We start from the raw sequence: 13,873 nt of genomic DNA on the forward strand, positions 1-13,873 counted from the left end.
TTTACAGGCAGTGAGTATCTGTTTATTCTAGAGTCGTATTTTATAGAATAGTGTTCAGTTAATAATACCATTTTACACATACTTGTTATAATACCTTTATATGTGGTAGTTATTACAGGTACACAGGCTCCTTTCTTTCCATCCATCTCCAGAGACCTGCAGTGAGCTCCTTTGAGTGTTGGTTTGTCAATGTCTGCTTCTATTTTAAGCTCCCCTAAATGTGCAATGACCTTGAAAAGCCCCCCTTTTTTTTTTACCTCTTAGATGGACTGAGTGCTGGGAAGTGAGCGTGTCAGGGGTTAGAGGCTTTGTTGCTCATGTTTGGTTACTCAGTGTGTGAAAGTGTTACTGTAGGGTTGGTAAAAAGCAAGGTGACTGAATGGTCAAGGCCTCTGAGCGTACCCTCTCGGGGAGTTTTACTTATGGGACATCATCGGTGAGGCGGGGGCTGTGTAGATAGATAGATGTGTATAGTGTGGGTCAGCTCACATGTATGATACACAGAATGACGTGGTAAAAAAAAAAAAAAACAGGTACATGGGAAAATTGCAGGAAGGGTGTAATTATGTATGAATACTCTATGCTCTGATGCACATAATAATTAGATATTAGCTAATTAGTTACCAATCAGGCTCCACTGTGACTGGGATTATGAAAAATGGTGGAAACAAAACTCAGTGGGAGCTGAACACTGATCACACCACGCTGGGGATAATAAGGCTTTAAGGGAGCTAGATGGGTTCCAATAACCCAGCCACTTAAATACGTTATCCCTGATCTCCAGCTGATCACAATGTTTATGCTCATGCTGAAGTGTACTAAAGGTTGCCCGTGACTGTTGTGGCTTAGCAAACACCTGCAAGCAAACAGTGTGACATTCAGAAGTCAGTAAGCTGTACTCATACTGCAGTTATTAAAAGATTACATCAGGGATCACACCACACTGTATGATTAATTAACCTTGACTGATGCTTTGTAAAGCTGAATCCAGCTGAACAAGTATGCCCACAGGTCTGCATGTACATTCACATACATACAGGATGAGATAGAGCTGGTTACATCATACTGACTCATGGTTACCGTCAGAAAACAAAGCCTTTATTTTCCTTCTAGATTAGTACTAGACCAGTCCTCTCATCCTTCTTAAGTGTACGGCTGAATCCCAATTCACCCCTTGGCCCCCTCCCCCATTGGTTTTTCGTGTACACATGAAAGGGTAGTGTTGTCCTGATTCTCGATTAGACTGAGGGGAAGGGCTGAGGCGGAGAGATGTATAGTCCTTGAAACGGAGATTTTTCAGGACCACACTATGAATGGAGGGATATGAGAAATTTCCCATAATTCTGTTTAAATCATTGGCAAGATGGAGGTAAACACAGCCAAAAAGTGCAGCAGTGTGACGAAAGAAACACACAAATGTACGTATTTTCTTTGTAAACAACTTAATCATTTGATCGACCGTTTCATGCCGTTTCAATGCCGCAAAAAAGATGACCAAAGCCCATGGAACAGAGACGGTTACAGCTACTGACGGCATGGTGAATACTTTTGGAAACAAAATTTTCGAATCTGTCAATAGCAGCATCGATGACTGCTGATGACGTAACAGGGCGCAAAGGGTTGTCTCATTTCGTAGGAGAATGTTTCAACCCCTACCCCTTGCAGCTACGTTTCAAGGGGTGGTGCCAAGTGCAAGGGCCAAGGGGTAGAGGTAAAGGGAAGGGCCAAGGGGTAAGTTGGGATTGGGCCCTAATCATTTGATCGACCGTTTAATGCTGTTTCAATGTGTTATAGATCGCATTTCTGCAGTTTATAGTTGATAGCCGCAAAAAGATGACTAAAGCCAATGGAATAGAGACAGTTACAGCTACTGACGGCATGGTGAATACTTTCGGAAACAAAGTTGTCGTATCTGTCAATAGCAGCATTGATGAGTGCTGATGACATAACAGGTCACAAAGGGTTGTTCCATTTCATAGGAGAATGTTTCAACCCCTAACACTTGCAACTCTGTTTCAAGAGGCAGTGTCAATTGCAAGGGAAAAGGGGGAGGGGTAAAGGGTGAATTGGGATTGGGCCCAAGATTAGTGCTGGACCAATCCTCGCATCCTTCTTATGTGTAACGCTGAATCCCATTTCACCCCTTGGCCCTCCCCCTTACCCCTACTCCTCCGTTTTGCGTGTGCATGTGAAGGGGTAGTGTTGTCCCGATTCTCGAATAGACGTAGGGGAAGGGCTAAGGCAGAGGGCTGTATAGACCTCGAAACGGAGATTTTCCAGGACCACACTACGAACAAAGAAATAGGAGAAATTTCCCATAATTCTGTTCAAATCATTGGGAAGATGGAGGTAAACACAGTCAAAAAGTGCAGCAGTGTGACGAAAGAAACACACAAATGTACATATTTTCTTCGTAAACAACTTAATCATTTGATTGACTGTTTAATGCTGTTTCAATGTGTTAAAGATCGCATTTCTGTGGTTTATAGTTGATAGCCACAAAAAGATGACCAAAGCCCATTCAACAGCAATGTTTACAGCCTGGGGTGCCGATAAGGGGGGGTAAACATGACAAATTCACGGGGCCCAGCATTTGTGGGGGGCCCTTAAAGCAGAGGAGGGGGTCCAGTGGATACAGGCTAGAAGTTGTGAAAATGTCCTGTAAGATCGGCTGTATAAGTGAGACATAGAAGTCAGGAATCGGACATTGAAAGCATGCTAAGTTTCAGGTTCATCTTCACGATTGCGGAAGTGACGTTATGTATGGACCGAAACTGTTTAGCTTTCATGGGGCCCCACAATTGGTAGCGGTACCCCTGGTTACAGCTACTGACAGCATGGTGAATACTTTCGGAAACATAGTTTTCGCATCTGTTTATAGCGGATTCGATGACTGCTGATGACATAACGGGTCGCGAAGGGTTGTCCTATTTCACTTCAACCCTTAACCCTTGCAGCTACGTTTCAAGGGGTAGTGTCAAATGCAAGGGCCAAAGGGTAGGGGTAAGGAGGGGGGGCCAAGCGGTGAGTTGGGATTGGGCCTTAATCATTTGATCGCCCATTTAATGCCATTTCAATGTGTATAGATCGCATTTCTGCAGTTTATAGTTGATAGCCGCAAAAAATTTGACCAAAGCCCATGCAACAGAGATGGTTACAGCTACTGATGGCATGGGGAATACTTTCAGAAACAAAGCTTTCGCATCTGTTTATAGCGGTATTGATGAGTACTGGTGATGTAACAAGTCTCGGAGGGTTGTCTCATTTCATAGGAGAATGTCTCAACCACTACTCCTTGCAGCTCCATTCCCAGATAGCAAAATCATTATGGCTTAAATCTGGCCCAAAACTGGCATGCCATTTTGGCAAAGTCCTAAATGGCCCAAAATAGGCAAGCCAAAATCAAACCAGAAGGAAGCCAAAATTCACCCAAAACTAATTGCGGACTTCCAAAATATAGCCATAACTGTCCAAGAAAAGCCCCAAATCCCCATAATCTAGCCAAAAAGGAGCCAAAACTGACCCAAAGAGAGGCCAAAAGGAGGACAAAATTCACCCAAAATTTGTGTTGATCATGCTTTTAAAATGAAGTGGGGTTTTCTTCTGGGTAGAAATTCCCGCTCTTTGCGCAGTATTTTGGCTTTACAGAAATATGCCAAAACACAACCAAAACACATCCATATATGGAATAAGATGTTACCGCTCTTTAGTCAACCTTCTGGCTTGCCATAAACATGCCATACCATCCCAATACTTGATCCCGCTCTTTGCCCAGTCTTTTGGTTAACCACACATATGCCATAACTCAGTCATACATTGCTGGTGCGTCCATATCTATTACACTGGGTTACAAAAAAATGTTTTTTGCAAGTTGTCTAGGTTTTTCAACTGAATTAGGACCATTTTGCACCGCTAAATCCAAAAATGACATCTGTTTTTCTCAATCAGGTCAGGTTTTTTTGCTAATTTGATTTTGAAAAATTTAATCTTCTCACAAAATTGATTACATTTTTGTGACTTTATCAGTTGATTTTTTTATATAGTTCTCACCCAAAATAGGTTTTAAGAGAAAAAAAATCATTTTCTAAAAGGATGTATTTATTAAGTGTTACAAACTTTAATTCCTGTAAATTGGCTTATTTTTGCAAGATCTTCTAGTCGAAGCCATTTCATTCACCTGTAATATTAAAAAAAACATTAATCATAAATTGGCAAAAGTAAAATCTTCACAACTCGTTTATTGCAAGAAATATGAAAGAATTTTGTATCATATGATGTGAAAATGCCCATAAATGTAAGCAAAAATGTTAAAAAGCCAATATGTAGCATAGTTCAGAAAGTTGACCTGACTGAGCAAAATTAATGTGATTTTTGGATTCAGCACACCAAAATCATTCTCAATCAGCTCAAAAAACTTAAACAATAAATTTGTTGTTGACCAGTGTTATGGATAACCTTAATCATACCACAGTTAAGCCTAAAGGTTTTCATAATGCCAAAAGAAAGCCAAAAATATCAAATGTATGCCATAATACTGCCAAAATATTTGCTATCTAGGTTTCAAGGGGTAGTGCTAAGTGCAAGGGCCAAAGGATAGGGGTAAGGGGTGAATTGGGATTGGGCCTAAATCTCTTACTAATCCCTGTTCAAACAGTGTTGGAGGACTGGTTTCTGTCTCCAAACCTGACAGCTTGCTTTTTTTTCTGCATGTCTTTGATCACTTTGTATGGTATGCATTAGTCATGGGGCAGTATTTGACAGAATCATCATTGCAACCACCAGTTCAAATCTGCATATGCATACAGTGTGTGGTTCAAAGGGGAGCTGAGTCAGGAAGGGGCTGGGTTGCTTGGCTTCAGTCCCCTGTCTCCCGTGGTACACAGATGAGCAGCACAATGCTGTCGTAACCTGCAGGCCAGCCCATGAATAAAACATAACCACTGTATTAGCGCTTAAAGACATCTTTTCATTTCCAGTTTGAATCATGAGGTAGGTATACTGAAGCCTATGTGCATACGGCATGGTAAAAGATTACTAAGAGTCGCTGTGTGCTGCTTTATCACATTTGCAGATGCACAAGCACACAAGCAATTATGCTGTACATCAGCACTCACCACATCCACACACACCACAAGTGAGCCCTTTCAAGCCGTTCCCAGAGAAACCCTGAAGCATGAGGTGTAAAATATTTTCAATAGTTTTTTATTAATATGTGCTGATACAAGGTCGCTGTGACCTGCGATGACGCAAACACTCACAGAAAATCATCCCCTTTGGCCCAGACAGCTGTCAAAGCAATGACTGTGAAAAAACAAAATGTAAAAAAAAAAAAGGCAAATGAAATTAAATAAAACAAATCAACATCATTCCTCAAAGAAAACAAGAGAATCAAACTTTGAGATTGAGTTTACAAATATCTCAGCGGTACATGATAAATTATCCATTTCATTCATAGAAGAATCACAGAAAGCTCTGGAAATGATTCTGTATGTAAAGCCCATATGACACAAAGTCATTGTTTCTAGTAAAAGCTACAGCCTGCTATGTAAAACGACTAGCACCCAATAATAACGGATTTCATTCAATGTAATAATTTTTCAGCAACATCCAATACTGACTAGGTTCTACTACTTATTGAGCTTTTTGATTAAAGCTCTTCGCTGATAGTCAGAACACCTCCTTCTCGTCTGCTATAACCAACTACACTAAACTTCAGGTGATGGACAAAGACGGCGATGGGGCTGGGGTTTTCTGCCTCATGGAACAACACGGAGATCAATACAGCCATGGACTTTCAGAGACAGCGTTCCCAGCAGCAGACAGAGAAGAAGAGTAGAGAAAAAAACATGCTTACAGCTTCAGTCTACTTCTGTTGTATATGACAAGGCTGAAACTTTGAGTATCATTATTGTGACATTATTGTGAAAAAAATATTGTGGAATAAATGTATACACTGTAAAAAAAAAAAAAATCCTGTTGTTTTTACAGAAAAAAAAATGGCAGTTGTGGTTTCCAGAACAACACCGTAAAAAACACATCCAACCGTAAGCATATTTATGGAGTAACATGTAGATTTAACATTGGATTTAAATGGTAAATGGACTGCACTAATTTAGCACATTTTCTACACATTCATAGTGTCCCAAGCTCTTTCCAAAGTCACCAGGTCCAACTGGGAGCAATTTAGGGTTCAGTGTCTTCCATGGACATATGGACAGTCGGAGCCAGGATTCGAACCACCAACCCTTTGGTTACTGGACGAGCCGCTCTACCAACTTGTTAATTTACATGTTTAAAATGTTACATTGTTAAATGTTTGCTTTTTTATAACTTTTTTATGTATATAAAAAAAGCAAATATGCCATTATTTCAACATTATGGTCTTGCAATTTAAACGGCACCATATTGTTTTTCAATTTACAGTTTTATTTTCTAAAAACAATAGAAATCCATCATTTCTACATACAAATCTGGTTTTGTTCACATACTCTTCCTGTAAAAACTACAGCTGTATTTGATTTAATTGTTAACACAAAAATCTTTTCAAATAAACAACTTTGCATTGTATTGTCACTTACAGTGTTTTTATGTTGCAATTTTACAACTTTTTGGTGTTCATTCTACAGTCATTTTTTACAGTGTACCTTTCACGCAGTGTCTTGTGTTGAATTTATTGGAAAAATTGTGTAGTTTCACAATATAACATCAAAAAATGTGTATCACTTGTCCTTGTGTGACTTTTTGCATGATGTTTGCTGAAAAGTGGGCAAAAATTACCTTTTTTCAGTGACAAATAATTTGAAAACCTGTATTAATCCTGTTGCTGCTTGCAAATTTTCACTGAACTTGCTTCCTTTTAACCTTAGAAGAAGAGCTTATGGTCTGGCCTTTTGAATGAGTATCAGTTTCAGTGATTTCAGTTCAAAGTCAATGACGTCATATCAGCTAGTTCCTCAGAAGACGTCCTGTGACAATTTTGTTTGGATTCTAGGTAAGAATTTGACTCATAATTCTTTATGTACAAGGTTAGAATGGTTTTGGATATTTCATTATAGTTTAGTTTTATTTAGTTTTGACTTTTTTTTTTCTCTAATTCAGTTACTTTTAAACTTTTTAGAGCAGGTTTGCTAGTTTTTATTAGTTTTTGTTATTTTCTAAATGCTTAGTTTTAGTTTAATTTTAGGTTGTTTTTTTTTTTTAAATATCTTTTATCTTCTTTGCCGTCGAATTCAAATTTATCCCATACAGGACTCTGAATTCTCCAAACATTAGTCTCCATGTTTCCAGGTAGAGTGGGGATGAGAAGACGACTCTAAACGACAAGTGACGAGAAGTTAAGTATCATATGGTGCCACTGGCTAAAATTGCTTGAGGGAAATAAATTGATTTCATATCAATCCGACACTGACAAAGATGAAAACGAAGGGAATTTTATCCATAATTTTCATACGTTTTAGTTTGTTTTATAAGCACACAATAGTTTCAGTTAGTTATTGGTTTTTTCATTTAATTATAGTTTTGATCTATTTCAGTTAACGAAAATGTTTTTACAATTCTAGTTGTCATTTCATTAGTTTTCGTTAATGATAATAACCTCGTTTATGTAGAGTTGATATTATCATAAATCTGTTTGTAATATACACCATTCTCTTTCTTTTTCTGTTGTGAATAAAGCATTACCCAAATATTAAGTATATTCTAATATTAGATAAGTCAAATCATTACTTTTACTAACCCTACCCCCATCAGTTTTTAGTTGGTGAAAAAAATACATAACATTGTAAAAAAAAAAAAAAAACTTGCATTCACTCAATTTTCATTATCTAGCCTCCAAAATTTACTCAATTATGCCCACCTACATGGGCTACAATTAGTTTATATTATTTAGGCCCATTTTCTTTCCTAAAGTGAGATCAAGTTTTTTTTTTTTACAACCAAATTTTCATATTCATTTTTGAAACTGCCCACCAATTTGTTAGATTCTGACTTGCTCTGTCAATGATGAATAGAGCTGTGTACTGGCAAGAATCTGGCGATACGATACAAATCACAATACTAGGATCATGATACGATATATCATGATACTGAAAAAAAAGGTGATTTTTTTGTTTGTTTCTTTAAAAAAAAAAAAGATTATTTCTTGGAAGAATCAAATTAAACCAGAAATCTGCACAAATACTAAACACATTTTTATTTGATCAGAACAGGATCTAATGCTATATCACAAAATGTTCCTGTGTTCAAACTGAAATTCTGTTTTAACAGACATTACAGTTTAAGATCCTGTTCAAACGTTCATATTCTATTAGTTCAGAACTAACATCAGAACATTATTTTTCTCCCAACAAAGGAACTACCATCTGCCTCTCAGACAGTAAAAAAGTGCTTTTAGGATGCTTCAAATAACCATTATTTAATAAAACAGTGTTAAATAATAATAAATAAGATATAAACAATAAAGAAAAACAAAAAACAAAAATTAACCTCCTCCATATCTGCATTTGAATAAACACCTAAAAATATTGATACAGTACTTTTTAATACTGATACAGTATTGTGAAATGAAATATCGCGATATATTGCAGAACTGATGTTTTCTTACACCCCTAATGATGAAGCCAATTTAACCAGAGATTTTGCATAAATGATTTCAGATTCAGATTCCTGAGAAAATTTGACCATAAACTCATATATTTTCAGTCCACAACCAAGAATTTGAATTTTTGCCCTTAATGTCACTAAAATGCAACTCAGACCTTGAACCTTGTCATACGTGAAAGACCAAGTAAACAGCAAATCTATGCTGTTTATCCCCACCTCATGTATACTGTAAGACTGAAGATGTGTGTTGTATGTGTCTGTGTCGAAAGATATGTTTGTTTCAGTTTTGGACCTGGGGGTTTTTATGTAGAACGGGCCTTGAGGGTTGAGCATTTGGAGGGCCCATCCTACTTTAAAGCCCCTCTACCAGTGGTCCCACCCTGTGCATCAAAGAACTGCTGACACAGCTTCTTGGGTACATATTTAACACAAAAAAGAGAAACAGCACAATCCTCATGACTAGGTTTATGCCATAACCCTACATATTCTTAAAACTACTCTATAGGAACTGTATAGTAGTAATGTGGACACGTAACAAGAGACCAATAACAAAATAGTACTACTTTATTATTGTTTATATTTTAAAAATCTCTATAGGAAAATCCCGTCACATTTTGTTAGCGCTCTAAAAATCCACTTTTAATCAGCTGACGCGGCAGTGAACTCATTTTCACATTTTTTATTTATTTATTTATTTTTCTTAAAAGACACCCAACACACATTATCTTTGTTCCACTACAAGCAGATTTCTTTTTTATTCTCTGAGTGAACTTGAGATGTGAGAAGCCAGCCTGATCTATTTGAACCATAATGTGATCACCTCTAAACTGCAAACCACCAACGAGACCTATTTTTGGTTATGTAGGGAAAAAAAAAATAATAATTTTTTTAGATTAGTGACAAAATAATCTTAAATTCCAACGAAGCCATGCTTAAGCAGAGGGTTAAAAGCTTACTTTCAGAAATTTCCATTGGTTTAGCTCATTTGATTAATTAGTGCTTAAAAATAAACATGTTTTTCTGAGAAAACTGAAATTCCCTACATAACCGGCACAATCTGATATTAAAATGCTTAAAAAAGCAATTCACACCAATTTTTCAGACAAAACGATTTTTATAATGATAAAAGGATGTATAAAGAGTCATAAAACTATATTGAAAATAGAAATACATGATTGAGATTTCAAATTGTAGCAGTGATAACTTATGTTATTATTCATTCTTAGAGAACTTTCCGAGAGCCTGAATTTAGTTCATATAAAAAGTTCTGTAATTTTCTTGAAAATCCTTTTTTGACAAAAATTTTGATGGATTTAGAACAGGGGTGTCAAACTCATTTTAGTTCAGGGGCCACATTCAGCTAAATCTGATCTGCAGTGGGCCGAACCAGTAAAATAATAAGATAATAATTTACAAATAATGTAAACTCCAAACTTTTCTCTATGTTTACAGTGAAAAAAGCAAAATTACATTATGAAAATGTTTACATCTACAAACTGTCCTTTCAAACAATGTGAATAACATGAACAAACTGAAAAAGAAATTGTAATTTTAACACTATTCTGCTTTAGTTTGTCATTTCCACATGTACATAATAACTTACAGATCACAGTGGATCTACAAATACACAAAACATTTAGCAACAGGTGGAATGTTATTAAAACTGCACTTACTTCTCTTAATACATTTCAGGTTGCTCATATTTGTTCAGGTTATTCAGATTTTTTGCAAAATTATACTGTGTTTTAGTGTAAATACATGAAAACATTTACAAATTTGGAGTTGTGAGTATTTTTAGGTTATGATGAGATTAAATTGGTCTGAATGTGGAACCTGAACTAAAACGATTAACATCTTAGTGTAATTTTTGCATTTCACAAATTCATCCCAGGGGCCGAACTGGACCCTTTTGGCAGGCCGGATTTGGCCCCTGGGCCGCATGTTTGACACCTGTGATTTAGAAACTTAAGATGTTATACTATTGAACTCCAAAAAGTTTGAAATCATTATCTCAATTCTAATTTTTTGATTCAAAGTCAATAGCCGCGTGACTTGACCCTACTACTTTATTATTGTTTATATTTTAAAAATCTCTACAGGAAAATCCCATCAGATTTTATTAGCGCTCTAAAAATCCACTTTTAATCGGCTGATGCGGCAGTGAACTCATTTTCACATTTATTTATTTATTTTTTAAAAGAGACCCAACACACATTATCTTTGTTCCACTACAAGCAGATTTCTGTTTTATTCTCTGAGTGAACTTGAGATGTGAGCAGCCAGTCTGATCTATTTGTACCATAATGTGATAACCTCTAAACTGCAAACCACCAACGGAAAGCCATCTGAAACAAAGCAAAAAGCGCCACATCCATCTCCTTATCGCCTGATCCAGTCTCACTGCAGTCTCTGCCTTACTAGCAGCCCCCCCCTCCCCACTCCCACCCCCCACCATCCACCACCCACCCGGCTCTGAACTGCCTATGGCTATGAATTGGTGACATTTCTGACATCGCAGCTGATGTTGTCCCTGCTCTGTTCCTTCTGGGGCCCATCCTCGGAGACATAATGACCCTATTGCTCGTCCGCTATAGCCGTTTCACTCACACATCCCACCTCCTACTGATATGATAGGGGCCACTCAAATAACCGGTTAAAAAAGGTTCCTGTGTGTGAAAGGGTCAAGTGTGAGTGAACAGACTCTAGGCCTGCTGGGACCTCTGCTGTGTAATGATAGAGCGAACAGTAGCTGCAGTTCCCTTTAAGCTGCAGAGGTGAGGCGGCACTGTGTCAAAGGTTGGGCATCCCTCCTTTTCAAACAATTTCCCACCCAACTGCTCCATGTGCACGTGCATGTCAAGCTTGCAATCAGTGTGAAATGGGAAATGTGTTTACAGACAGAGACAGAAAAAAAAATCAAGAGCCATAAAAGTGAGTGGGGGTGAGATCACTGCGGTAAATTAGTACCCACGGTGTTATTGTAATCAAAGGTTTGGAGGGCTTTGAATGGTGGAGAAACTCCCATTGTGAGAGTCTGCGTCCGACAGCGTGGGCCGCAGACTTTCTACTGTATAATCATGATCATTTACCACCGTACAGTACTCCTCTGTTTATTGAGATATTAATCTGGGATAAACAAAGCTTTTGACAAAACAAATTAACACTCTCAAAGAAGTGCTGCACTAATGGAGTCCACTGAGATTGATATTAAAATGTGGATGAGATGAGACAGAGAATAAAAGGAGAGGCTTTGAGGTGCTGGAAAATAAAAAAAAAACAAATAAAAAAAAAACAAAACATGTAGGCCCAAGGTGACGCACATCTCTGCTCTCGCGGGGAGTGTCTGTCGAAACAGTTTTTCTCCCTGGGGCAGGTCCCAGATGAGCACTACAGATCAGCATCAGCACATTATGTCAAATACAATGAAGGAAAGGAATGGACTTAATGATGATGGTGATGAGGATAAAGATGATGATGGCTCTCTTGTGTTTCCCATTAACACTTCCACCCTGGAGTGAACTGTTTTATTTAGTCCTGCTTGTTAAAATACATTCATTTGTCCTCAGTTGACCGGCGAGCGCTGCTTCGGCACAACGCTCCACCGCTGAGCCACAGCGTCCACGCTTCACGTACACTTCAGCAGAGCAGCAGAGCAGAATACATGTGCATTTTGATCATTCGTAAACACAAACAGCTCTTGGAATCAGCTGCAAACCATCAAACCAGTATAGAGGGTATGCAGGTACGTCACTTCCCCTCTAAGTCAGATCGAATGGCAAAAACCAACCTGCTCAACATGATGGAGTATAGCAGTAAACACAGCCAGACTGGGAAAATGTGAAATGTAAAATTAAATTAAGGACAATTTTTTTTCGGCTAAATTCAATATTTTTTTATTTGAAGATTTTTTTTGTTTTTGGCTTAATTCAGATTTTTTTTTAACTGAATTGAAGATTTTTTTTGGCTTACTTCAAGATTTTTTTTTTTATTTTTGGCTTAATTCAATATTTTTTTTTGCTTAATTCAATATATTTTTTTAACTTAATTGAAGATTTTTTGGGCTTAATTCAATATTTTTTTTTTTAACTTAACTGATACTTTTTGGCTTAATTCAATTTTTTTTTTTTTAACTTAATTGAAGATTTTTTTTTTTGGCTTAATTCAAAATTTTTTTTGGCTTAATTCAATTTTTTTTTTTTTTTACTTAATTGAAGATTTTTTTGGTGTAATTCAAGATTTTTTTTACTTAATTGACGATTTTTTTTTTTTTTTTTTTACTAAATTGAAGATTTTTTTTTGGGCTTAATTCAAGATCTTTTCCTTAATTCAAGCTAAACTTTTTTTGCTTAATTCAATTCAAGACTGTGGAATTTTTGCACTTGGCAAAAAAATCCCAGGGGCCGAACTGAACCCTTTGGTGGGCCGCATTTGGCCCCCGGGCCACATGTTTGACACCCCTGTTTTAGACAGTATTGAAGCAAACGCTGTCACTCATCTCCTTCTTTCTGCCACTCAGTGGACGTAACCGCGGTGACTTCCGCTAGCGGTGACGTCACGTGCATACCCTCTATACATGTGCATTTTGCTCATTTGTAAACACAAACAGCTCTCGGAATCAGCTGCCAACCATCAAACCAGTATTGCACACGATCCCCCTATGGCTCAAGTGATGATACCGGGGCCGTCGTTCTGAGCCTCATTGTGCGCCGTGGCCCATACAATGTTACTTACACAAGTGATTTGAATAACAAGAATAAATGGTGGCAAATCCTTGTAATCCCTCTCCCTTATCTGTCTTTAACCCTCACTCTCTTTCAGCCCCGGGAGCCACAGCTAAAAGCTGTCCTTTAGGTTCTCTTAGAAGTGGGACAGTCAGGCTCTAGCCAAATGTCACACAGCAGTGGATGCATCTATTTTCTGCTCACGTTCTGTCCACACATCACACTCTTTCGCTTGGCGCAGGTTTACGAGGGAGACAGTCAAAGATACAATGCCATGAATAAATCAATGTGAATAAATATTCCAAAAACATACATAAAAACTGATAAATAAACCATAACAAATACCTATAAATAAAGCGCAGAAGAAGGCAAACTCTGTTTTTTTTAAAGGTCAGACAGATTTCAGCTGGATGAAAGGAGCCTCATGAGTGGCTTTCTCTTGACAGCTAATTTCTCAAATGTATCGCTTGCATAAGGTGGCATATTGGAAACATGTTCCTCCCAATCAGTCAACCCTGCTTGTCATTTTCATGGTATATGGTTGTCGTGTC

At 37.6% G+C, this 13,873-nt stretch overlaps 1 long non-coding RNA gene across 1 annotated transcript; it reads right to left on the bottom strand.

Annotated features, from left to right (window-relative positions):
• Positions 1-8,900: 8,900 nt before the first annotated feature.
• On the bottom strand, positions 8,901-12,324 carry LOC115423994 (uncharacterized). Its single transcript, XR_003936037.1, has 2 exons — positions 10,915-12,324; positions 8,901-9,421 (listed from the first exon to the last, which is right to left on the bottom strand). It is a non-coding gene; the product is annotated as an uncharacterized LOC115423994 (long non-coding RNA).
• Between the last annotated feature and the right edge of the window lie 1,549 nt (positions 12,325-13,873).

The sequence above is a fragment of the Sphaeramia orbicularis genome, chromosome 8 (assembly GCF_902148855.1).
Source record: "Sphaeramia orbicularis chromosome 8, fSphaOr1.1, whole genome shotgun sequence".
Taxonomy (NCBI): domain Eukaryota; kingdom Metazoa; phylum Chordata; class Actinopteri; order Kurtiformes; family Apogonidae; genus Sphaeramia; species Sphaeramia orbicularis.